Raw genomic sequence first — 26,805 nt, 5'->3', positions numbered from 1 at the left:
TCCTGACATTCCTGTGTCCAGTTCCGTGGACAATGCCCCCTGTAGCCATTCTACATCCACAGACTGAATGTCAGCCCAACGATGTGATGTACATCCACCATAGAACAGATTTTGTTCCACATTTTGTCTTCATCACCAAGGTTTACACTGCCTGGGCATGCCATTGCCCTTTTCTGTTCTCTGTATTCACCACATGTGCTCCGCTCATGACCAGTGGTTTGCTGCAGTGTCTCGAATGATAACCAGCCATCGATCTTGAAAATATATCAGTACACTTAACACCATCTAGATACCTGTTTTCAGAGAATAGCGTTGCCTATCAACCATAATAAGAGAGTTCAGCATCAGAAAAGATGAGTGTGCTGTAATTCTTTATCCTTGACATTCATTCCAATCAATCTCTTGGGGATAACATTCAAACATGTTGCCAGTTATTCACCATTGCCACAAGAGCTTTGGATGACAGTGGCCCTGCATCGGTCACCTTTGCCTGAACCCATGGTATGTAAACGATGTGTTAATGGGACTTAGGGCGAAAGCTGTATAGCATTACAATAAGTCTGGCAATCTCAGGCTCGAACACCTTTGTCTCAGTTGAGCTTTTTTAGACCTATGTGTGCAGGCTCCCAATCACAGCTGCATGTTCATATCATCCTATTCAGATTATTGAATTCTCAACACAGCACCATAAGGGGTAACAGGCAGTGTGGAATTCATGATTGCAGTGACTAATATATTATTCATGTTAGACCTGCACCACCGGGGCAATCACACGTTTTTTTAGTGATGAAAGTCATCCCTAAGCCTCTCCAAGAGGTCAGTTGTGTTAGCCCACATTCTGACCCAGATGTCTGATGTGACCCACATTCGGAGGTACTTAAGACTTTCAATTAACAGGTTGGAGGGAGTTTTCCAAGAGTATATCTCTGGCAAAACCTTAGACTTTGACTATTTCAGTCTGTCACTATAGTATTAACCAACATCCTCAATGGCCTGCCATGTGAAAGGAGGAAGAGACATGCCTCAGGATCTGCATAAGGGTCTCTGCAAATACCCACAGTTTCTGGTGAACACCCACACAGTGCAATTCGATAAAAGAGACATCAGTTTGAATCCTCGTCCTCTCCTCCAAAGAAAAGGCGGTCCGAATCAACCCATTCAACATCACAGGAGCTGATGAAGTAGCACAGATCAGTCTTGTCATCTCAATTAATAACTTGCCAATACCAGCTTGCCTGAAGGCATTTACCTGCTCCATCTGGTTAAGACTAATTCTATGTTCAATGGTATAGTGGCTGTAGGCCTGTTTGTTTCCTTGTGTTTTACTAGTGTCCACAGCAGCCTTACATGTTATTAGGCTCACTTTAATGCTTTACAAAGGTGAATTGGTCTTTGTGAATCAAAGCAGGCAATATTCTCTCCAACCTTCTTGCCAAGACTTTAGCAAAGAACTTGCAGTCAGTATTGAAGAGGCTGATGTGGCGATAGCTTCCACATGGTGTGTGGCCATAACCTTTCTTTAGTAGAAGGCTGATCAGTGCATAACACATTCTCGTAGGTGGCTTCTTGATGTGTAGTGATTTCTGGAACATTGTTTTGAGAAACTCTGTTGCCAGTGCCTCCAGCAGTTTATACCCTGTAGGGAAAACCCTCTGGGGCTGGTTCTTTCCACTATTCAGGGATCATCTGGCCACCAATAATTCTTCTACAATCCCAGGCCCATCAAGCCTGCTCTTCTCTTCGTCCATCAGGTCAAGTACCTCCTGACTTTAGTGGCAACACTCTCATTATTCCTCTGAAGTGCTGCCTTCCGATTTGTAGAGTTGAGACTGAAAAACAGGAGCTTTCCTTCTGAATCTGTATCCGAATAATAGTCTTGTCATCCTCAGTGACCATCAACATGTGCCAAAGAAGTCTACTGCTTTGCTTTCCTTGCTCAAAGTTGCTGCCATTCAATCTGAATAGGGCATACTCAATGTGCTCAGTGAGAAATCTATCAAGATCGAACTTCATTCTCGCCAGATCTTCCTGGGTTTATCTCTCAAACGGGGGAAGGAGGGTCTAGTTTAACATCCTACACACTTGCGTGGCTCTCACACATGGATCCAGAGTTAGCCCAGCATGACAAGTAAAGCAACCCAGTGAGCCTGGAGCAGGACGGTGGGTTGTGCTCCCAGACTAGTTAAAACACCATGGGAAACAAGTGGTATATAAAGTACTACATAAGAGGGTGGGCACCTGTGGGTGGAGGAAGGCGCTCAGGCACCATGCTGCTTGTGGTATCCTCACTCCTTTCTGATAGGGGTCACTGAAGATAGCAGGGACTTCAATGAATGTACCCAGCATGGGTGTGAGCAGCACATGGAGATCTTCTTGGCATTTCTCTGGGGTCGGAACCGGTTCCCCCAGGATGTAAACGGTTGTTCTCACTCTTCATGTTACATCTTCATTTTGGAGCACCAGAGCAGACTGCCGCCCTTAGGCAGACTAGATAGGTTTAGATGCAGGCTTGACTATCTGTGAGGATCCAAATGAATGTGTTTCTGCTTTCACCAAAATTCCCCTCCAGCTCCCCCTAAGAATAATTTGGGTTGTCCTTACTTATAAGGCATCAAGTGTATTGCACTACTCACCCACAGTCTCCAGAGACCAAAACATGTTCTCTGATATCCTGGCAATGTTTCTTCTGTTGGGACACAAAGTTCAGTCATTAGGTTGAAGGCCAGTCAGGTTAGCAATGAGAGATTAAACTAAATTGTCTGTATTTACAGCTGTTTTTCCCATGGGAAAGAAAGGATTAACAAAACAGGTACAAGTATACATGTGCAGTGCAATTGCGTAATGTATTACAGTTGGAAGCATGACATATTAAGAAACACTTTATTCTGTAAAACATGAGCATACTCTTCATCATAGTAAACTACTTTATAATTGCCTGTCGACATTTTAAAGTCAATATGTTTTGCCACACTGAATAGGTGTCACTGCCGGTTTTCTTCATTGATTATATTACAAACATTATGACATAAAATACATTAGTATGTCGAAGCTCAACTTAATGTAGTGATCTTCAGCATTGATGCTGTCAAAGGCAGGAGCTCAGAACATACATTATCCTCTGTATACATTGTTGAGGGTGCTGCATTTCTCATAACATATGGTCAAACAGTCATCCAGTTCAATGCTTGGCCCCATACTCAAACTAATCTAAGATGTTTTCCTACTGATCCTATATGAAATAAATTTACAATCCTTTAAGGTTGGTACAAAGCACCAAAAACACACTTCATAATTTATTTCAAACAAATATTGTTTTTGCGGACTAAAATGTAAACATGTAGATAGTTCACCATGTTCCCTTACTGACCCCCCGCAGTGTTTTAAATACATATGTGATACTTATATCCTCTTATCAATTAATGGCAGTGAAGGATCACAGTCATGTCTTTAAATCAATGTGTTCATGGCAAATGGAATTCTAATATATGATGGCACAGGCAAGAGTATTGTGATGTCATCACCCTCCTGTAGTAGGTTACTACAGTTGTGTAGTGTAGTGACCTACCACTCTCTCTTCCTAAATATCTTCCTTTCGAGCTCTTCGCTCATCCGCCTGCAGCTCCCTCAGGGCAAGTCACTTCTCCAAGCAGAGATTTGGTGGTAGATCTCATTCTTCTGATGGGGACTTACTCTGGAACACCCTCCCTGCCTCTCTGAAACTTGAGGAGAACCATCTCCGGTTCCAGAAGCACCTCAAGACCTTACTCTTTGCTACTTGTAGCATTCCATAAATACTCGTCTATGCCACAGAACACTCACAGAGCCGCGTGAGTGCTCCGTGCTGAGAACCCTGATTGCACGCTACGTAATTTGAACTCTTCGCTGTTTGAAGCACAGCAGAGACGTTGGCATTGCGGTCGGTGGGGCCCCTTTATTACCCTGTATACCTATATTCATAATGTACCTTGTGTAACCATAATAGATAATAAAGGTACATATAAAACTCCACACCGCCCATCTTTCTTATTCCCATCCGCTACAAATGGCGACGAGGACTTCTGGGCCCCACCACTTTGATGATTGACTATGAACGTTGCAGCGGCCTGTCCAGCTCCTGGATCCCGCTGTTGAGTTTTAATTCAGTCTCCCATCTCCTCCTCCTGTGCCAATGCCTTTCCGTTCGTATGAAAGTTGAAGCGGCCGTCAAGTAAGTGCCTGATTGACTTGAAATATAATTTGAATGTCACAATGATTCAGTTGTAGACCCTCCGGATGCAGCTCACGGCTCACCTTGCCTATAATCTCCTGACGTTTGTTTTCATTGTGCTGGCTGCACATCTTGCTGCCTCACTCTGCTCTCACGTTGCCCTGCAATAATTACCGTATTACACGGTATAGGAGCTCTGTATTTTTCTGTTACCTTACAGTTGGTAATAACAAGGAAAGGAACTATATCATAGCACAACAAGTACAAGCAGGAACACACCACAGTGTCATACAAACCTTTCATCATCTGTGACAATTGAATGCCAACAAGTTGAGCTCTGCACAGGAGTATATGAACACAATAAAAAAACATTTTTTTTTTTACCTTGGGACAAAAAAAAAAGAATTGATAAATCGTATTCTACAATATATGTGTACAGGAGGTTTATGACAGGGGAAATAAATACCAGGCACCTTTCAATAAGACAAAGGAATACCATTTTCTTTCCTGAGAGCAAATCAAGTTTACAATTAATTTCAAAAAATGTTTTTGTTCCCAATATTAGCAAATTTTAATAGTGTACCTCCAACTTTATTTTTCTTATCGGAAGTTGGGGAGCCAGCAATTCCATGGAAAAGATGGATCAGATCATTCGAGTATTATGCTGGGGTTGTGTGTGGTCAGAATTACAGTGTGGAAAAACGAAAGTCATTATTATTACACTGTTTGGGCCCCGATGGCCAAGATCATTTGCGGGAAATGCAAAGGTAAAGGTCATTATGCCCGATGTTGTTGGATACAAAATACATCAACAAAATGGATAGGGAGTGATAAGTATAGTAATGATGAAGAAAATGAAGAAGAAATGGAAAGTCCCAAGGCCACAGTGTGTGTGGATGGAATTACCATGCAAATGATGATTGATTCCGGAGCTAAACATACTCTTGTACCACAAAATCTGTGGAACAGGCAGAAACATGAATATTTACACAAACCAGACATAAGATCATATGGAGGAGTTAAAATAGATGTCATTGGATGGTTTTGGGGCACGCTTAGTTTAAGGAGAGGAAAGCTAATGGCAAAATATACATTACCAAAGCAGGATGAACACCTTTGTTGAGTTGGACTCACCAGAGCAAACTTAAAGTGAAATTAGATGCTGCATCCAGTGAATCTGTGTTTTCGATTGAAAATGGTTTGGCGAAATCCCAAGAAACCAAAAGGATCATAAATAGTGATGAAGTATTAAAAGGCGTTTTCAGAAATGAGATAGGATGTCTTTGTGTCCATGAAATCAAGATGAAACCAAATCACACTCCTGTAGCACAAAAGTTACGCAACATTCCTCTTTCCATGAGAGAAGAAGTAAGAAAGGAGATTAAAATGCTTGAAGACCAAGGAATTATTGAAAGAATAGATGCCAGTGAGTGCGTTTCGCCGTTAGTCGTCCTCAGAAAAAAATCTGGAAAACTGAGAATTTGCGTGGACATGAGAGAATTCAATAAGTGCCCGGTCCCTGACAGGCATCCTCTCCCAAACATACAAGAGATTGTTTCCACCATTGGTCTGTCGAGATATTTCTCCACTCTTGATCTGAGGTCAGCATATCAACAAGTGAAATTACATAAATGATCTAAGAAATTGACAGCTTTCATCACGCCAGATGGATTGTACCAGTACAAGAGATTACCGTTTGGATTAATATCGGCAGCCTCGGTTTTTCAAAGGATAATGCCCAAACTTTTCGAAGGAGATCAGGGCGTTATCTGTTTTCAAAACGACATTTTAGTGCATGCTTTTGATCAAAAGGTGCATGATGAAAGACTACAACATGTTTACAGGAAGTAATATGAGGCAGGAATGACTCTCAGTACAGAAAAATGTAATATCAACCGCAGTGAAATTGAATATCTTGGGCATACTATATCGGCGGAAGGTATACTACCGAAGAAACAGTTGGCCAACACTATTAAAGATATGCCAAGAATCAAGTCGAAGGAATAGGTACACACTTTTGTAGGGATGGCGGAATACTACTCGAAGTTCATAAGAGATTTTGCTCTTCATACTATTCCTCTTCGTGAACTCTTTAAGAAGAAAACCTTTGAGTGGAATGTGGAATGTGAAGAGGAATTTGAAATGATCAAACTGGAATTAAGCAAGGCACCATCATTAAAGAATTTTAGAAATGGCAAGAAAACTATAATTACTACAGATGCTAGTAATTCAGGTCTTGGTGCTGTGGTCACTAAAGAGTTTGACGGGAAAGAGAATTTGATTGCTTTTGCGTCGAGATTATTAAAAGGTGCAGAGAAATCGTATGCTGCTATAGAGAAGGACATTTTGGCCATTAAGGGGGCGACGGAAAAATTCAGAAACTTTATTTGGGGAGTAGAGGTGGAGATTCGCACTGACCATAAACAGTTAATACATGTCATAATGAAAAGGACTAGACAACGTTTCCAACCGTATAAAGAGATGGATCATACTTTTACAGGAGTACAATTGCACAGTGCGATATGTGCCAGGGGTAAGAAATCGAGCTGCTGATTGCCTATCACGTCTCACCAATACATCTGAGATGGATGAAGGAAATGAAACTGATTCAGAAGTTGTTTTGAATATAGAGACACTGTCCATATCCAAGGCAGAATGGGAAGAAGCAGAGAAACAAGACACTCCTATGATACTTTTAAAACAAATAGTCCAAAGTAAAGAGTCTCTAAAGAAAACAAAATTTGAAGAACTTGATCTCATGGATTACTGGAGAGTTGCAAATGAGCTCTACGTGGAAAATGACAGAGTCATGAGAGGGACCGTATGATTCCACCTACAAGTCTACGACAAAGAATCATCGAATTGGGCTATGAGGGTCATCAAGGGATAATGAAGACGAAACAAAGGATACGTGATGATTTCTGGTGGCCAGGATGTGACCTACAAATCGGGAGAGTCATCCGAGATTGTATCCTTTGCAATGAAAGTGACAGGACATGTGTGAATGCAAATGTGAAGTACCCTATGGTAGTAACGAATATCCCAGGCAAGGTTTGGGAAGATGTGGGTATAGATATACTAGGTCCAATGCATAGTGATGGCAAGCAACAATATTGTCCGGTAGTCATTGACCTTCTGACCAGGGGGGTGGAAGTCTTAATTAAACTGTGTATGTCTGCAAAAGTAATTGTTGAATTTTTATCGAAAATTTGTGCTAGAGAAGGTTTTCCAAAAAGTATATTGACGGACAATGGTGTCCAATTTCGATCTGAGGAGATGCAAACATGTTGTGTTGAAAGTTCTATCATGTGCAAAATAATTGCCATATATCCCCCCCAGATGAATGGAGTGGTTGAGCGCTTTAACAAGAAGCTCAAAGATGCCATTCAATGGGCTTGGGCTAACAGATTAAATTGGGAAGATGCAGTAAAGAGGAAGATCACTGCTCACCGTTTCACCCCGCATTGTACGACAGGTTTATCTCCATTTGAATTAAGCAGGGGACGCAGAGCAAACACCAAACTAACCCCGTCCTGGATGCAGAGAGTAACTGTTGTAAGGAAGGATTTTGGTGAAGTGTGTGAGAACATCAGAAATACACAGCATAAAAACAAGTTTGCTCACGACAAATATTTGAATGGGATAAAGGAGAGAGAAGCACCTACTGTAGGAGGGTTCGTGAGGATCAAACTTCCCTCTGTGTTGAGAGATGGACCTTGCAAATGGTTCAAACCAGTGGGTGTGGTTGAAGTGTTTAAACATGCAGTAAAAGTTGAGAACGGAAGAGTATGGAACATGGGAAGAGTATGTGTGGTAAAACCATGTAGAGTGAATGTACCTGGTTAATCCATGTGTATTGACCAGAAAAAAAATGAGCAGTAGTAAGAACACTGAGGAGGATGGTAGGTGTGTCATAGAAATGAAAGTAATGGGTAGGGATGCAATGTCAAAAATGTCCTTGCCAAAACCGAAACCAGATTCTTCACGTGTCAAGAACTAGAAGGACCATCGCAGACCAGGACACATGAAGGGTTTCGTATTGGAGTACAGAGAATAAGGATCCAGGCAGTAGACTTTAGAAAGAAAATAGGAGGCTAAGGAAGGGAGATGTGTAGCATTCCACAAATACTCTTCTATGCCACGGAACACTCACGGAGCTGCGTGAGTGCTCCATGCTGAGAACCCTGATGGCACGCTACGTAATTAGAACTGTACACTATTTGAAGCACAGCAGAGAGTTGGCGTTGCGGTCAGTGGGGCCCCTTTATTACCCTGTATACCTATTTTCATAATGTACCTTGTGTAACCATAATAGATAATAAAGGTACATATAAAACTCCACACCGCTGATCTTTCTTATTCCCATCCACTACACTACTGTCTTCTCTCCTCCACTCCCCTGCTGATCTCTTGGTTGAATCTGAACTTACACTGGTTACCTGGCTACCCTCTGATCTCGGGCCCAGGTCTCCTCCCCACCAGTTGCACACTGGCACTGCCCCCTGACATCCCTTGCACTCAGGGACTGTTTCTGTATCCCTACAGCCCCTACTAGCACTTCACACCTGATGTCTGTACTTACCCTTGCACTGGTCACGAGCTGGCCACACTTTTTATTTTATTATCTTTATTTACTTACTGTTATCCTATGTACTGTACTGCCCCCTCCCATTTCCCCCCTGCACTTTTCCCCTTGCCCCCTCTACTGCACTTGCCACAATCTCAATGTCACCTGGCCTAGTAGGATCGCTGTCTCTGTCTTCCCTCTGTCTCCCCTCTCTTGCCTCATCGTGCCTTGAAACACTTGTGTATAGGCACGTTATAAATGCCTTATCATATCATATCATGTCTGTATCTAATTGCAGGTGATTTGTGATATCAATACTACATTGTAAGAGGAACATTATTCACATGGTTTTCTATGTGGGGGAGATGTGGCAGGTAGGTAGAGGGCTGGAGGTAATCACCAGCCATTTCCTCGCCCCTACAGTGGGGGTGAAAGCCATTCACACCCCGGGGTGTATCTGTGGGGTAAATGGTTGATTTGTTTTCCTTGGGAGATTGTGCAGCCAATACCATGAGGAAAATAAAATAAAAGGAAAAAAAGATGTCCGCTGCCGTAGGGAAAAGTGACTATGTCATTTTCCATTTCTATGGCATGGGCTGGGAGACTGGAGGAGCGCCGGGGCCGGAGCACAAAGTTCCGGTCTAGCAAGTAAGTGGGGAGGGAGGGAGGTGGTGGGGAAGAGGTATGGATTGTTTTGAGGGTGTGAAGTGGTGTGGAGGCAACAGACTGCCTGTTGCCTCCCCACATTAAAAACACAATAAAATGAATACAAATAGATGTCGCCACCCTGGGAAGGGCCTTGAGTGGCTGGAAACAGTGGGTGGAGAATGTGTATTCTCGACCGCTGTTCAAGCCACCTGATTGGCTGAGCACCCATCCCAGGGTGAAAATAAAAATATAGCAGTCTTCCATGCAGCACTAAATACTATAGATGAGCAGAACATCTCCCACATTTTCACTCTAAAAACAGGCAAATGTCCCCAACAAAAAAATAGGAAACAGTGGACACATAGAAGCCTACTTCAACTCACACATGGCCATGGGAATGCCCATATCATGCATGCCAACAAAGCAGTGCCTCAGGAAAGAGCTATAATATTATCACTGATTTAAATAAAAACCTTAAAGTAAAAATGTATCTTTATGTCCATGAATTAATAGATACAAATATCACAGTTGAAATATATATTTTTATGCACCTAATAAATACCCGATTGGGAATGGGAATTATTTTGTACTCCTTAAAAAATCATTGTATTGCCAATCTGAAAAAATAGACTGTAAAATGCTGATATTATTTTCTATGCTTCTATGTGTTGTTCACTTGGGATCATTAGTATGATAAAACATGAAGGATGTGGTTGCCAAAACTGTTAGAAGCCTCTGTTTTGTCACAAGGTAAATCCATTTCAACTGATGATATTTTAAAATAAAAGAAAGGTTTCCACAATCTGACTTTGATTGAGTACAGAAGTGTCAAAAGTAGCTTCTGTGGCTCACTGCTGCTACTGCCATCCAAAAAAGTAGCTATAGAGCGGCCAGCCCCAATGAATTCCCACCACAGGGGCATTGCCACACATACCATTAACCTGGCATAAGCCCTTGTTACCTCCCCTGCTCCCTTGTATTGATCACTTCCAATCTTCTTCCCATGCTGTGCTCTTCTTGTGATGAATTTCCATCTGGCAAAGGTGTTAAAGCCCTGTTTCTTTTCATTAAAAAATACAATTATGCAGTCAATTCCATCTCTGAAAGTGAAATCTGCTGATGTGCAACTGTATCCTGATTTGCAGCACCGGCTGAAGCAGTGGAACACAGCAGGTTCAGTGCTCACTGTGGCACTCTTGACAGATGCACTGATAGCCAAACCTCTGCTGCTCAGGGGCTGCATTTAAAATAGGCACCCATGTTCCAAAAACTGCATGTCTCAGAGCATCCTGTCCGGGTGGCACAGTGAACTTCACAAATAAGCCATGCCTGGGTTAGGGAATGGCGACCAGCATCTCTCATAGTTATCCCAGCCACATTAAATTGATATGACGCATGTGTCAGCCCTGTGAGCCCAGGTCAGCCGTGGAAGGGTTATGTGTATTCATTTCAGGCAACACTCCCTCTGCCCACTGGCAGTACTGTAGCCTTGGGGGGATTGCCTCTCTTTGTTCCTTGAGGGAAGGTAGTGCTTTCTCCCCAGAGACAGCCACTCCACATGAAGCTGGCCTGGGGACAGGAATCAAATGGCACACCCATTAAAAAAGGACTAGGCCTCACACCAGGGTGCTGATTTTCTAAAGGCCTTTGATTTTATTGAGAAGGGGTGCGGGGGATTATTGTAAGCAGGAAAACATCTGTACAGTTTGTGAAGATTCTGCAATTTTTTTCTCTCAGCCTCTCTCTCTCTCCTTTGTGTCCCCTCCACTTCTTCTGAAGCAAAACACGATGAGTGTTGTAGGGGTATATGGCTGTCATTTTAAGAGCACCCAACAAAATGTGTACTGATGACAGTGTTTTCAATTAAAGCAAAAAAAATGGGTGTAAATGCTGATGGCAGTGTTTTCAATAGAAGCAGCTAACAAAATGTGTGCAACTAACAGTCATTTTAAAGTGCACATGGGTGCAAGTGGGGGCAGCAGATTAGGGATACACCATACACATTCAAAAAGTGTGGTCCCGACTATGAGGACCTGCACCTGTATTTGAAGAGAAAAGACAGGCATATCATTGTGCGCAATTGGTGACCTATGCAATTGAGTTACAAGTGAAAAAGGAAGTTACCATTCCTGCTTTCGCCAGACAAGTCACTATAACACTTAAGCCTAGAAATGGGCAGCAAATGAAGGATTCTGATGCATGTGAGTGCTTAAACGAATCCATGAAGCAGCAGGGGCTGGAATGTGAAAATACACAATTGGTGGAGATTGGGAATGGACCTGTCATAATCATGGTAGATAATAAAGAATGTCAAGACATTTATTTGGAGGAAAATTATGTGTTAGGAATGGCAATACAAAAATCACATTACACTGAAGATTTAAAACAATACAGTGATTGGGAACATCCCTGGGAGGTATGTTAATGCACAGTGTGTGTTGCCAGAGTCAATGGACTCTCAACCTAAAGCGGTATTCAAATTTTAGTCTGTGTGTCTTTATGATTGCAATGAGACAGTGTGCTGTCATCAGGAGAATTGCATATTATTTGATTTAAATGAAGGTTAAATAGAAAACCAGCCGATTGAAGTGGAGGCTGATATTCCAAAATATTTAAAAGTGGCAACTCTGAAAAGAGATACAGCCCCATAGTTAGAAGAAAGCACAGCGGGTCCTCCATTGGAGGATTTTCCAGAATTTTCAAAAGTGGTAGAGGAACATATTCTGTCAGAAGATGCGTGTGACAGTGAAGAGTATAGGAGTGAATTGAGAACAATATTTATGGAATTTAAGGAGGTTTTTGCCAAGGATGCATATGATTGCGGACTGATGTGCATGTTGCCACATTACTGGAAAGATATGGTAGAAATCTGGTATTTGTGCGCCAATATCGGTTGCCACTGGCATGCTTGGAGTTATGGGCAGTGATAATTAAGAATTTAGAATCCAGAGGAATTGTCAGACCGATTCATAGATCCTCAAACACTCCCATTTTGGGAGTATTAAAACCAAATGTTCAATGGCGTTTGTGTGCAGACTTGAGAGTATTAAAAAAAGGGTACTAGTGTCTAAATGGTCATTGCCATTTATTGATCAAGGCCTCACTCAGGTGCATGGGTCAAAGGTGTTTATCATGTTAGATCTTACACCTGGGTACTGGTGTGTGCCATTGGCTGAAGACATTCAAAATTTGTTCACATTTTCATTTGATAAAACACAATGCACTTGGATCAGAACACCATTGTTAATAGTGGGAGCGAATTTGGCATATTTTTTAGCCTAATCTATGTAGATGATGTTCTAATTAAAAATGAAAGTCTGAAAAGTAATTTTGATGAGATTAGACATGTGCTTGGCCAATTACAGAAAGCGGGTGCCAAAGTATCCTTGCAGAAGGCTCAATGGTGCAAAAAGAAAGTTAATTTCTTAGGCCATGAAGTGACTAACATGGATTAAATCCACAAAAGAAAAAGGTGGAAGCAATACAGAAATTGAAAAATCCTACTAATGTGAAAGGTCTAAAAAAGTCTACTAGGGATGACAGGCTATAACAGGAAGTTTATTGAGAATTATGCAGAAATCACTCATCCCTTGACTAAATTATTGAAGCAGAATGTACCTTGGAAATGGGAAAAAGAGCATTCTGAGGCAGTGCAGAAATTGAAAGAATGTTTCATGAAGGCGCCATGCTTAGCCTATCCCATAAAGAATCAACATTTCTTTGTAGAAATAGGATTAACGGAACAGTGTATGTCAGCTGTGTTATCTCAGAAGCATCATTTGAATCATAAAACTATTGCCTATGTAAGCAAGGTGTTGTCTCAAGTTGAAACTAAATTCAGTGAATGTGAAAGGGCTCTCCTGACGACTGTCTGGGTGTTACAACATTGTCGTCCTATTATTCAGGGAGAAAAAGTAATTATTGAAACAAGTCATCAGCCTTTGCAATTTTTACAAATTAAGAGGATTAGATCAGGCAACCTAGAGAAGTCCAGAGCCACTTCCTGGACATTGGCATTGCAGGGATTCCCTGTGGAGGTAAGATATGGACAAAATAAAAAGAGCCCAATTTGTCAAGGGATAGCAGATCTGCATGGTTGTGCAGCTGAATGTACTTTTATTGAAATAGAAAGAGAGCCCAGTTTAAATAAATTTGAAAAATCACCACACAAAGCTTTTCATGAAAATGTGTACAAAGATTTGCCTACTGTGTATGTAGATGGATGTGCTTATCATATTGAAAATGATACTGATAAACAACTGGTGGCAGGGTTAGGAAATGTCTGGATAAGCTGTGAAGGCTTGCTAGTATAGGGATGAGAATTGAAGCCAGGAGTAGCCAAATAGCAGAGTTATCGGACATTTAAAAGGCAATTGCTACTGCAGTTGAAAACAAATTCAAAGAAATTGTCCTAGAAACTGACTCATATTATGCCCGAAACAGCTTCGTAGAGTATTTACCTGGCTGGGAGGCGAAGGAGATGCTCACATATAACAAAACAAAAAAAAACACCAAACATGGGAAAATGATCCAAGCTATAGATAAATTAGTGTCAGAGAATGGTTTAATAATACATTGGAGGAGAATTTGTGGACATTTAAAAACACCAGGAGTCTACTCGACTGGAGACTGGGCCTGAAACACAGTATTGGTAGAGTTTAACTCCCTATTGTCCCTGTGTGCTTGAACCCCTTCTTCCCCAGGATCCAACCCTTCCCTTTGGTCCACAGCTCACCTTGTTTTCTTGAAAAGTGTGCTCTCCATCCTGCTTTCAGCGCAGGGGTGCGTTGATTGATGCGGGCTCATTGCTGCCTAGTTACTTCACTTGCAAGAGTCCGACAGGTAAGTATAATGAGTCTTTTGAACAGTTCTCTAACTTTGTTGCTGTCCTTCCTTAGATGATGGCCGGCGTCTGGGGATGGCAACGTGCTGCTGACATGAGTAGCACTGAAGGTGAGTGAGAGGGCGATGCGCGAAATGACCCTTTCATATTTGTATTTAACTGAATTCTTCTTCTGTGTCTTTTAGGTGCTGCGATGTTTTCAGCGTGGGTACCGGTTATGAAGAAGAAATGCGGCGCCTCAAGATGTTTCCATGCTAACCTTGAGTGTCTTTTCCCTCTTGCAGATGGATGAGAAGTTCCGGAGACAGAGTTCCCTCAGAGCGGCTGGGATTCAGGTAAACATTTGAAGCTCGTACAGTCTTTAAAAATAAGCGAAGATTTGCAGAATGCTTACTAATGCCTTTTTTCTGTTCTATTCCCTTTTACTTAGGAAGCAGGGTGCCGGGATGGGAATGACACCGCCGAAGATGCCCATAGAACAGAAGAAGCGATGAATGATGGGCAGAAGCGCCTCAAGTTAAGGCTGTTCCTAACGGTGTTCTTGTTCTTGCAGGAGCTGAGCACAGAAGAAAGATGCAGGCCTACTGGAGACCAATCAGAAAAAGGTGAGTGTCAGGCTGCAGGTGCAGAAAACACAAAGCATGTTTCTCAACCTGGGCGTGGCTTAAATAGTCTCTGGGTATCCCAGGTGTCTCTGGGCTAAACCACACCCAAAAGACTAGACTGCACATGCAGTTCTGGGAACCGAAATATGTGGGGGCATCCATCTTGTCCCCATCAATGCACTACAAGTCCAAATTCCCAATGTTATCCTATGGGAGTGAGTGAGTCTGGTGCCACAAGCGCCAAGTCTGACTCCAAGTGGGTCTTTGGAGGGATGGAGAGGCCCTTGAGGGCCATGTAGGTGATCATGGCCTGGCTCCAGCCTGACATCTAAGAGGGGTGGGGACATGACGGGTAGGAATCATGACAGTAAATCACATATTTTCAAGGTTTGGGTTACACCAAAGGATAGAATCAGATAGGGGGAGTCATTTCACAAGTGCCTTAATGAGCATGGTGTAGCAGATATTGGGGGTAAAAAGGAAATTGCATATCTCCTATAGGATGGCTTCTTCTGGAAATGTAGAGAGAAGCAACAGATCTATAGTGAAAATATTAAAGAGGTTTGTAGCAGAGGCAGGCTCCAGTTGGAATATATGGTTACCTTTAGTATTAATGGCCATTTCAGAGAGAGGTTGTCGGAAGCGGCCTGACTGAGCCTGCGTGTGTAATGGCTCTCTGAGGTACGGCTTGACGGCTCTCGGCTCTCGGCATTCGCTAGGTCCCTTTCTCTAATCTGGAAATCATCTGTGAGAGCTAGTGGCATTGCGGCTGCGTTACGGCTGTGTGGATGTGTGCGGCTACGAACGGCTACGAGTGGCTGAGTGGCTGAGCGGCTGATTCCAATCTGCTGACCCAATCTGCTGACCCTCCTGCTGACGGCGGCAGGGGTACCACTCGCTTCCTGAAGCTGCCGCTGCCGTCTCCGTGTTGCTTGTGCATCTTGCGGGCACTGTGACACGGTAAAGCTCTTATCAAAGAGCCTGTATTACCCGGTAACCTTTTTGTTACATCTCCGGTTGATATTTGTTTAGCATTGGAGTAATCAGAATAACTAAATCAACACTGCCTAGTTATTTCCTATACAATGGTTCTGAGGTATGGTTACTGGTGCAGGTGACTATAGTGAGCTCGTGACTATAGTGAGCTTGTGTCGGAGGCGGCCTCTTACAACATATTGCGTTACACTGAGGTGCGGCTTGACATATAGGATCCCCATGCCGCTTTGTACAACCATCTTTAGCGTTGGACCGTTTGGGAGGAGTGCGGGTCCCTGTTATAGTACCACTGTCCCTGACTGCTGTGCTAGAGTAGGGTGGACTTGGTCCCTTGCTATAGTCAATTGGGTCTTTAGACCTAATGCCCAGGAGACTGTGGGCTTAGGCCTTTGATCCTGGGCAGCTTAGCATTCTGTTCCCCTATTAACCCTTTGGCTCCCTGGTGAGAGGAACTACCGGGTTGACTCCTGAGGACAGTGTTTTATCGCCCTCCTTTTCCCTAGTTGTCTTAGTGAATAACTACTTTCTCCTGATAACCTGATACCTACGCATCTGCCTTTTAACATAGCTTTGGAGAGTGCCTCTCTGACCATTGAGTAGACAATCTTGGTGGACCTTACCGTTTACCTGTTGCTGACATGCAACAGGGGAAAAGGTCCCCCCGTTCGAATTACAACCTGCGAATAACGAAGGCCTTATCCTCTAAGGAGAACATGGAGTCGGTTATGAAGATTGCTAAACCCATGAAGAATGCGAAATATGCCAAGCCAGTTGACCATGGTGCTATCACTGAGTTTTTTCCAGTAAATCCACCTCCGGACACAAACTCAACTACCATCAAGGAAACTGTTGTCCCTGGCCCTAGTGGCAGTATCTCATTGAATACCACCAACTTTGATGACATTGACAACAATTCTCTCTTGGATCTGTGTTTAAATATTCAGAGAGGGATGTCATCACAACTGCCACTGACGATTGCTAGTGGCTCTTTATCCCATAGCGTTAGCAACCTGAGCACTCCACCTGGTCTTCATAACTCTGTTAGAAGCAGTGGACGCTTGTCTGCATCACCTAATTTAGCAATGGCATTAATGGAGGATGCACCTGATAAACAGGACGACGACTTAGAATGTCAACCTCTCGGACTAACCGAGGTTGCCGAGCTCCAATCATCAGTTGCTGCTCTTCAATTTGTGCTTAAGATCCTATTGCAAATGTCAGGCCGCATTTTGACCAATACTAACATTCTTATCATGGCACTTGAACAGAAGGACCAGCTCCGTGAAGAGGCTGAAGCTAATCTATCCGATGCCTTGCACATTGCGGAAGAAGACAATGATCAGGACAATATTGAAGAAGCGGTAGCTGAAGTATCAGAACCCGTCATCAGCACAGAAAAACCTTGAAGTAACCCAGGATAATGCTCGTGACCTGGAGATGGTACAAAGCCCTTTTGTCTTATATTCACGGAAGCAACGCAGATTGGCGAGGAAAGCACTCAAAAACAACAAAGCTAAAACAAGTGCCTTACCGCCTACTGTTGTGCCACCAACAGGGCTGGACACACGTTCGAAGAAGGCCAAAAAGAGACTAGCTAGATCAGCCGCACGGGTGCCAATGACTAAAGGTTCCCTCTCTGGCTGGCTCGTGCCAGAAGAAATTGCTATTAGCCCGGACCCTGATGAGGACCCTGTGATAGACTTGGTTCCGGATTCTGAACTTAGCCTACTTGTAGGCACTGAGAAACCTACAGCGTCTGCACACCAGGGAATCACACCGTCACCTGTACTTCTCGAATCGGGGTGTGACTCTAAAGATACCAATGAAAATCGCATCTGCTTTATTAAGAACTTATACCAGAGCGGTAAAAATACTTGGGTTGCGCGATCAGAGCTATTGGTCGGACTTTACTCCATTCCCCAACTCCGAGTATTGAAATCTGACGATTTTCTGTTAATTGAGCCTTTGAGTGGACCTAACCCCAACGTTTCTGCTTTACATTGCACTTTTCTGTCTACAGCGCGACTGATCAGGAAACATAAAGAGGAACTTAGGACTGTCGATGTCGCCATCGATGTGGACCCGAACGAAATTGATCCTGATACTGCCCCTGTTGGCATAGCTGTTCCTGACCCCGTGTCTATTCGTCCCAAACTTACAGAAGTGAAAAACCTTGAACTCGCCGAAGTACAACAAGTCTGAAAATGGCTGATGGAATCCCTCCCGGGGGTCTTGCAGAATCAATGAGCCTTTTCCCTTCTTACATGGAACTGCAGAGGCTTTGCCCACTTACTAAGAACGGAGAGCTCCGTTGATCTTCTGTCTAAACATAGCTGTATTTGTCTCCAAGAGACCTGGGCAATGGATCCTCTGCTTTGGGATGGTTTTGTGGTGTATCAATCTTTTGCTAAACGGGGTATAATGGGCCGCCCTTTTGGTGGCCTACTCATTGGGGTAGCAAATACTGTAATCTCTCGCAGGGTGCATTGTGATGTGAAGACTACCTTATGGCAGTAGAGGTTGAATATGAAGAGAAAATCTGCTCTCTTAGGTGTCTCCTTGTTAACCTTTATAATACACCAGGAACAAGCATAGTAGAACCTTTACAAGAAGCACTGCAGGACCTATTGGCATCTTGGACATTGAAACCTGGTAATGTGGCAGTGGTGGTCATGGGTGACTTCAACTGCCACATGACAGGTGAGGGCTATATATCATCTAATTTGAAGCTTAGCACAACATGCCTCATGATCCACAAGAAAAGAGAGGTAGAGGGGCTGGGTTGGTTGCAATTGTTCCCTCACTGGGATCTTGAGATGATCAATGGCCGTATGCCATGGGGATAGGCCAGGGTAATATACCTGGACTAATGGCTCAGCTTCCAGCACTCTGGATTATATATTCATGTGCCCCGAATTGCTATCGAAAGTCACTGATATGAAAGTGATCAGTAACAATTGGAGTGACCATTCGATGCTCCAATGTTTTCCTCACTTACCTAGCCATTCTATTCCTATATCGAATATTGGTACTATTAGCATTAATAGCTCAGGGTCTAGAATTATATGGTCGGCAAAAAATATTCAGTCAGCTACGGAAGCCCTCAAATGGACCTCTTCTGTAGGCTTTTTGGATTTTAACACCATGTCCATCATTGCCATCGAAGACTGGATTTAGGCTTTCTCGGGAAAGCATGCTGTGGCTAAACTGGGCTACATGATAAGAACTGAGGGTGTTAGTCGCCCTTACAACAAAGAAATCAGAGATGCCAAGAGAGGGCTCAGAGCTGAAATGCGTAGCATAAAGAGCTTGAACTTACCATCAGCTCTTTACTGCGAGAGAGTCAGAAAAGCCAAAAACTGCTTCAGAACTAGCATTAAGTACATAAAGAATGCTGAGAGAAATTGTGCCTATCAAAGGCTAGTGCAGACTATCTGCTCTAGGGACTCCCGTAGCATATGGTCTCTAGTGAATGAGACTAGGAAGAATGGTAAAGCCCAACTCGCCAATCCCATTAGTGAGGAGACTTGGATAAAATACTTGGAAGGACGTAACCTAGGGGTGACCAATTTGCATATTTCATCTTCGAATATGGCCCCTTTTTCCCCGCCTTTTGAAGTATCCCCTGGGATCATTCTGAACAAAATAAAAGCTCTTAAGTCCTCAAGAGCTCCTGGACCTACTGGGTTAGCTAATGTGGTTATTATGAATTACCCTGAATTTTGGGCGGAGTTATTCACTGTACTCTTTAAAAAGATCTTAATGCAGGGGAAAATCCCTCAATCTTGGCAAACAGCCATTCTTATCCCCATCTTTAAAAGGGTAACCCTGCCGATCCGAACAACTATAGGCTCCTCTCTATGCTGGATATCACAGGTAAACTTTTCGCTTCATTATTGTTAAGCGAAGTGCAGAAATGGGCTGATGGGAATAACATACTTAGTAAATTCCAGTGTGGATTTCGGAGGGACTTCTCCACATCACATAACCTTATGGTGATGGATATATTCCACACTCGGGCACTCTCTAAGGGGCAGCCTCCCCTGTATGCTCTATACATTGATTTTATGGCTGGCTTTGATTTCATCCCTAGAGATTGTGGCTGAAACTCTAATCAATGGGATATCCGGGAGGCCTCTTGTATACCTGAGACTTTTTCACCAAAACACCACGGCCCGTCTCAGGCTAAATCAGGAAGGCAATATGAGCAAAAAGGTGTCCCAAAATAGAGGGGTAAAGCAGGGATGTGTTACAGCACCCCTGATTTACAACCTCTATGTATATGACATTCCCGCAGTACTGGCTGAAATTGACAACTGTCCTCGGAAAATAGGTGAGGCGCCATGTAATGTACTTGCATACGACGATGATTTGGTTGTATTTGATAACACCATTAGTGGGCTTCGGCGCTCTGCTACCACTTTGTGGGAATACGCTAGCCTGAATGGTCTGACTATCAACTTAGACAAAACCAAAGTACTCAGATTCACTGGTAAAAGTGCTTCCCGAGTTAACTTGATGGTGGGTAAAATCATCATAACTTATGCACCCTCCTATCGCTACCTCGGAATTGAAATCGAGCCAAAGGGCGACTACCGGTACTGCAGACAAGGACACAAAATCAGGGCAGCGCAAGTCACTGCACTGATTGCTGCTTTCTCCAATAAGCAGGACGGCTATACGCTCTGGGGGACACGTCACCTCTATATCCAAGTGTTTGTACCCATGATCACTTATGGTCTTGAGGCTCTTCTTTCATTTGATTTAGCTTGGTTTCAAGTGATGGAAGGCAAATTATGGCATAGGATATTAGGATTGTCTCCAGGTGTGCTTATGGCTTTAATAAGACTTGAAATGGGCCTCCCATCACTGAAAGCAATTGTCCTCAAAAAGAGAGCCGGATTCTTTCTAAAGATGACTAGTGGTTGCTCAAATCCCCAACTGTCTGTGATACACCAGGAAGTGGCTAAAAAATATACCACCTTACCCCTATTCAAATTGATGTCAGAATTCTTTGCTGACATAGGTTGGGTACATAGAAGGGCAGAATATACTATGGAAGTCCAAAACACACTCAGGAAAAGGGTGGACCTTTGGGACTGGCTTGAGAACTTTGCACATCTGAGTACTCTGAAGAGCTACCAATTCACTAAGTACAGATTGTACACTTTTATGAAACTCCAAGCATATTTGAACCTCTGTCTGACGAAAAGGCTCAGTCGTTGTATCATCCTGTTCAGACTGGAACAACTACCCACTTTATGTAACCGGGGTCCTAGGGAAAATATTCCTGTCCATGAGCGAATTTGTCGCCTTTGCAAATCACCTGAATGTTTGGAGACAGCCAAACATCTCCTTACGGAATGCCTGACATTAACCAGCACAATAACATTATATCTTGCTGAGTTTGTTTATAATATTCAAACCATTAGTGAAATGTCATTCTGGCTGTATTGTACAAACACCTGCAACATGCACTTGTTCATTCCCCTCTATAGCATATGGCAAAAAATTGAATTAAAGTTGGGCCTCTTGATTTGAATGATGTATGCACTGTAAGGCGAGGCACGTCACCGTGGGACTTGTTACTGGCATACTATAAACATCTGTCTTTTTCATGATCTGAATGCGACTAGACTTGTTAACATGTACAGCATTGCTCAATAGGTATAAGTTTGCTTGGCACTTGAGGTAAAGATGGTAATACTGTTCATTCTCAATTTTTTTATTTTATTTGAAAATGTGATATATTATTATCTGTGTATCTAAAACTTTAATATCATTTGTTGATTATTATGTGTTTATTGTTCTTAATGTTATTGTTATTGTTATTCACAAACTAATATCTATTATGTGAAAAGTTTGAATTTTTCTTTCATACTATATCACATTAAAGTTTAAATTAAATTAATGGCCATTAGGTTGACTCCTGCCAAAGCAACAGGCATCAGCCCTCATGAAGTATTGACAGGAAGAAAAATGGTGTTGCCACAACATTTATTGTACTGGACACACGAGCAAACACTTGTGAGTGCATACACAGTTAACGAATATGTGGAAGAATTGAGGAAGCACTTGCAACATGCATTTGCATTTGCACAGCGAAATCTGGAAAGAGCTGCTGAAAGTGCAAAGACCTATTATGATGAAAAAAACATCAGTGAAAGAACATGAGATAGGTGATTGGTTTATAAATACCATTTTGGAAAGAATAGACATAAAAATTCAAAATCACTCGCAGCATGGCAAGGGCTGTTTCAGATTGTAGATAAGATAAACTCTGTTGTACATAAATAATGAGGAAGGAGGGTGAGATGGTGACAGAGCAATTTTTTCATGTCAACCAAATTAAGCTATGCCACCCGAAGCATGAGATCAAGAGACTTGAGCAGGTGGAGACCAGTTAAATGTACAAATTGCAATGAAAATAAGGCAGGCAGTAAGGAATAATGGTAAAAGCACAGTAAGTTTATCTGTTGGTAGATACACTGAAGAGTGACTGTTTCATAATGCATGTCACATAATAACATGAGAGCAGGTGCAAGGTGGTAAATATTTCACTCCATGAATAATCAGAAATATGGTCTGGTAAGTGTGCAAAATCAAACAAAAATGCCATATCTAACCTTTAAAATAAATGGTGGCATGTTTAAATAAAAGGCGCTGAATCAGACTAAGCTGTTCTAATACTGTGTGCTAAGATTCATCTGCATGGATCTCAAATAGACAAAGAAACATGGTGAAAAGGAAAGGAGATATAAAATATTATAGAAGGGTATATTTAGTTGGGAATTACTGTGATGTATAGTGATGCAAAGTGTAAAATATTGTTTGTTTCTCTATAGTGTGTGTTTAATTGCAGGTGTCCAAAAGTGGAAAGTCCAGGGAGCTATGGTGCTGGCCAACAGTTCCTTTCAAACCTTGTAGTGAAAGATGGATAGACAATTGTTCTATGCTATGTACTTAACCTGTTTCTTTTCAATTCAATTCAGAAACCATTAACCTATTGCCCTGGCAGGGCCAGTTTCTTGAGACGATGGATCAGAGGCCACAGGATTGGAGTCCACGGGAAGAAACCCCAGAGAAGCCCCCTGACCGAAGTATGGGGGTGAAGATAAATAGCCCGAGATGCCAAAAGATATGACTTCTGTGAAGGAAAAAACATGGAGTGCCAGACCGGGGAGATTCCACTGAGAAGAATGCGGTTATGGAAGTCTGATGTACAGGACATCCCGAAGGAGTGGTCCTGAGGATTGTGGGTGCCAGTAATGGAACATAATTGACATGCAGGTTATCTGGTGTGGTTGATTTTGTTTTCCTAGTTATTGCTGGTGGAGCATATTACTGTACCGTGTTTTACCAGTTGGGACTTGAACTTGGGACAATGAAATTGTTTATTTTATTTTTTTGTTTTATTTTATTATTTTATTTTTGTGCATACATGCTGATAAAAAATGTTTACTCCATAAAATAAATAGATAGACAATAATTGAGAACCTATTGTGATGTTATGGAGTTTGAACAATCCATGGACATATGAACTGTTAGGTGTGCACACTTCAGTCGGGAGTGTGCACGTATGTTATACTATCAAACATGCACATACATGTGAGGATTGATATACACACTATATTTGTTCTGTTTCCTTTTGCTTTAAACTCAAGTAATTATTTATTGTGAAATACTTATATGTTAATTTTCATTAATATGTTATTTCAACCATTATTCATCTGGCAACAATGGGAAAGGAGAGATATCCTGTGACACATACATTTTAGTCGATGGTCTAGATCAGACAAATATGACTTTGCAAGCAGTTATAACTGTCCAAAAAGGAGGGAATATATGTAGGGGTATATGGCAGTCATTTTAAGAGCACCCAACACAATGTATACTGATGACAGTGTTTTCAATAGAAGCAGCTAACAAAATGTGTGCAGATAACAGTCATTTTAAAATGCAAATGATGCAAGTGAGGGCAGCAGATTAGGGATACAGGTCAGCATTTTTTAAGTGGGATTGGTCTACATGCAGCGAAGAGATGGGAAATTATATGAAGCAGGTGAAATGCAACATCAGTTCATTATAACAGTGAATTAGGCTCTCCATGACAAAACAAGATGCAAGAAAAAGACAGTGAATTCAAAGTGTAATATACAAATTATGAGTATTTCGATCTTTGTAAAATTGCATTACAGAAAATAACCTATACTAATTAACTTTCCAATTAACAACACCCCAATAACTAATTAATTCTCCTGATTAACATTGCAATGCAATTTCAGTGAACACGGATGGAAAGTCTGTTTTAGTGTTTTTCCATGGAAGAGAAAAATGCACAATAAAAAAAAATGAACTCTCTTTTGTGCATTCTGAAATCTCTTCAGTGTGCAGGAAATACATTGATACATGCTCTCGTAGGTGATTGGTCAGTGGAGTGAGAAGTCTAGGAGGTGTTCAGGTATGTCAAGGGGGAGGCAGTGCTACTCTTGATTGACAGGTAGGCTGATTAAATAGGGGGTTGAACAGAAAGGCTAGGCTTTTCCTTCTTTCCTGCACTTCGGCTGGGTGCTGTCTTTCGCTGCTGCCTGCAGAGGGGCTGCAGTCCTATCTGCCTGGAAGCCCAATGCCATCTCTTGTGAGCATCAGGGATCATGTGGCTTGAGAAGGCTTCAGCACAGGCAGGGGCAAAGAGGGGTCACACAGATAAAACAGCTACTTCAATTCCTTATGTAAGTATTTTTGTGAAATTGAGGAGAGCGTTGGGTGACTGCCAATTTTCTCTGTGACTGTTTAGACAAGATTAGGTCATTGTGGTGTTCCTCACATGGGGAACTAACAAGAAGAAAAGAAAAGTTTTTTGCAATGCATTTATATTTTGATTCTCAGAGAATCGCAGCTGCAGCAGCCTGTTTGTAAGACATTATAACTTTGTTATCATAAAATGTAATGTTTTGTTTCTTGTTATGTATTGCTGTATTTAAAAATAATAACTGCAATAGCGGAAGCACAGCTGGTGTATTGTTTTCTTTTTCATTTCATATGTCTGATGGTCACTATTTCAGTGAGGGGAGATAAATAGGAGGCTCTGGTGTTTGCACCACAGTGATAACATATGTACCTCTTTATTTACTGCAGAAGGCAAAGTCAGAGAAAAAGGGGACATACATATGCAAGCTAGAAAGTTTGTGTGTTGGTATGAATATGTTCCACCCTGCATGCTAAAAGGGGGAACAGAGCCATCCAAGGGCATAAGCCTCTGGTGTAGATAAGTCATTGGCACAATCTATGTGCTATAATTGACATTATTTGTGATATTACTGACTTCCCTTATAAATGTGCTAAGCCTGGGTGGATGTTTACAGTCAGCCCGAAGTGTATCATAGTTATAAAAGGGAGAAGGTTTGTCTTATCATCTGGGGTAGTGAAGCTATTTTTCACCACTAAATTACCAGCAAATTAGGTAATAGCCCCAAAGACAAAACCTCCAACAGTGTGATGTCAGATTGGAAAAGTCTACTCCATTCAAGAGCAGTGTGTGCACTCCTAAAGCAAGCTAGCTTTAGTCCTATCACCTATGGGCATTCACCTTTAAAAGAAAAGGTCTAGCAACACTTCTTTAAACCATCTATTGGACTCCAATCCTGAAGGAAGATTTTGGTGGACCCTGCTGGGAGAGCAGTCCTTTCCAGATTCCTCCTGTTGTCAGGTGAGCACTGTCCCCTAACCATCCCCAGGGACCACTGCAGGTGACATATGCAACTGAACCAAGACTGCATCTCTGCCAGCCACCCTGATGCCCAGAACCTCACCATGTTGCAGGATCTCTGACGGTGTGTGCCTGCCTCCCCCATGTTTGGGAGACCGAGAAAGGACTATCATTGGTTGTTGAGACCCTGGAGTGGGTCTCACAGCACCTGGAAGACAGAAAAACTGAGATCCCTGGTTAGAGCATCGACTCACTGTGAGCTACGATTTGAGTTTGTTTGACACCGTCAAACTATCAAGAACATTCGACACTGACTTTGCTGTTAATTGTTCTTTGAAATGCTGTTTGCCTGTTCAACTTGTCTGCCGCCACACCACGACCGCTGAATAAGGTTGTTGCCGCGGCTCGAACCATTGAAGCCCAGCTGTCTTGATTTGCTCGAGTCTCCACCGGAGCACCCGCCTCTTCATTGCCGTTCCTGTAAATCGGTTGACCTGACCCTGGTGTATTCCACACTGCGACTTCTGGGCCCAGTATAGATTACATTTGCATGCACATTCCGGTACAAGCTCAACCACCGTCGATCCTTGACAGTCAAACCAAACCCAATGGCTGCCCAATCCACACCACTCGAGTAAATGATTTGAGATTGCAGCTACCTTCCATTCGACCACAACTTGACGCTAACTTGCCGCTGGACCACTGCGACTGCTGCATCTTCAAACTGAGTCCGATGCCGAGAATTCTGGTTCTACGCCCACCTACTAAGACCTTTTCAAAGGAATAATTGACTGATAACTGTCCAACATTTCCATCTTTGGAACGTAGAGACCAGATAGGTCATTCTAATCCTTTTTGCAACCCCAAGAACTTATCCTTTGAACATTGTGGTCTTTAATTGCCCTTTCTCCCCATCGCATTCCCAGAGTGCTTTATCTATTTTATATTTGCATATTCTGTGTTATTTCTAGAGAGGTGGGTTTTTACATTGTTTTCAGGTTAGTTATCACTGTGCATGGTGTGTTTGATAAAAGTATATATTTTTATAGAACCTTGATTTTACATTTCTTTATTTTGGATTGTTATACTGCAATGTTTGGGTTGCTACTGAACAACAGTCACACCCCTCTTGAAAGTATTGCCTTCCCTCGACCCGGGTTACAACAAAAGGTGAAGGAGGTATATCTCTTGACTGTGCCTCTTTTACCCTTATGATTGTGTTGGCTATTG

Source organism: Ambystoma mexicanum, chromosome 6q (genome assembly GCF_040938575.1).
Source record: "Ambystoma mexicanum isolate Mex_15411 chromosome 6q, UKY_AmexF1_1, whole genome shotgun sequence".
Lineage (NCBI taxonomy): Eukaryota > Metazoa > Chordata > Amphibia > Caudata > Ambystomatidae > Ambystoma > Ambystoma mexicanum.
This window is presented reverse-complemented; position numbering follows the sequence as displayed.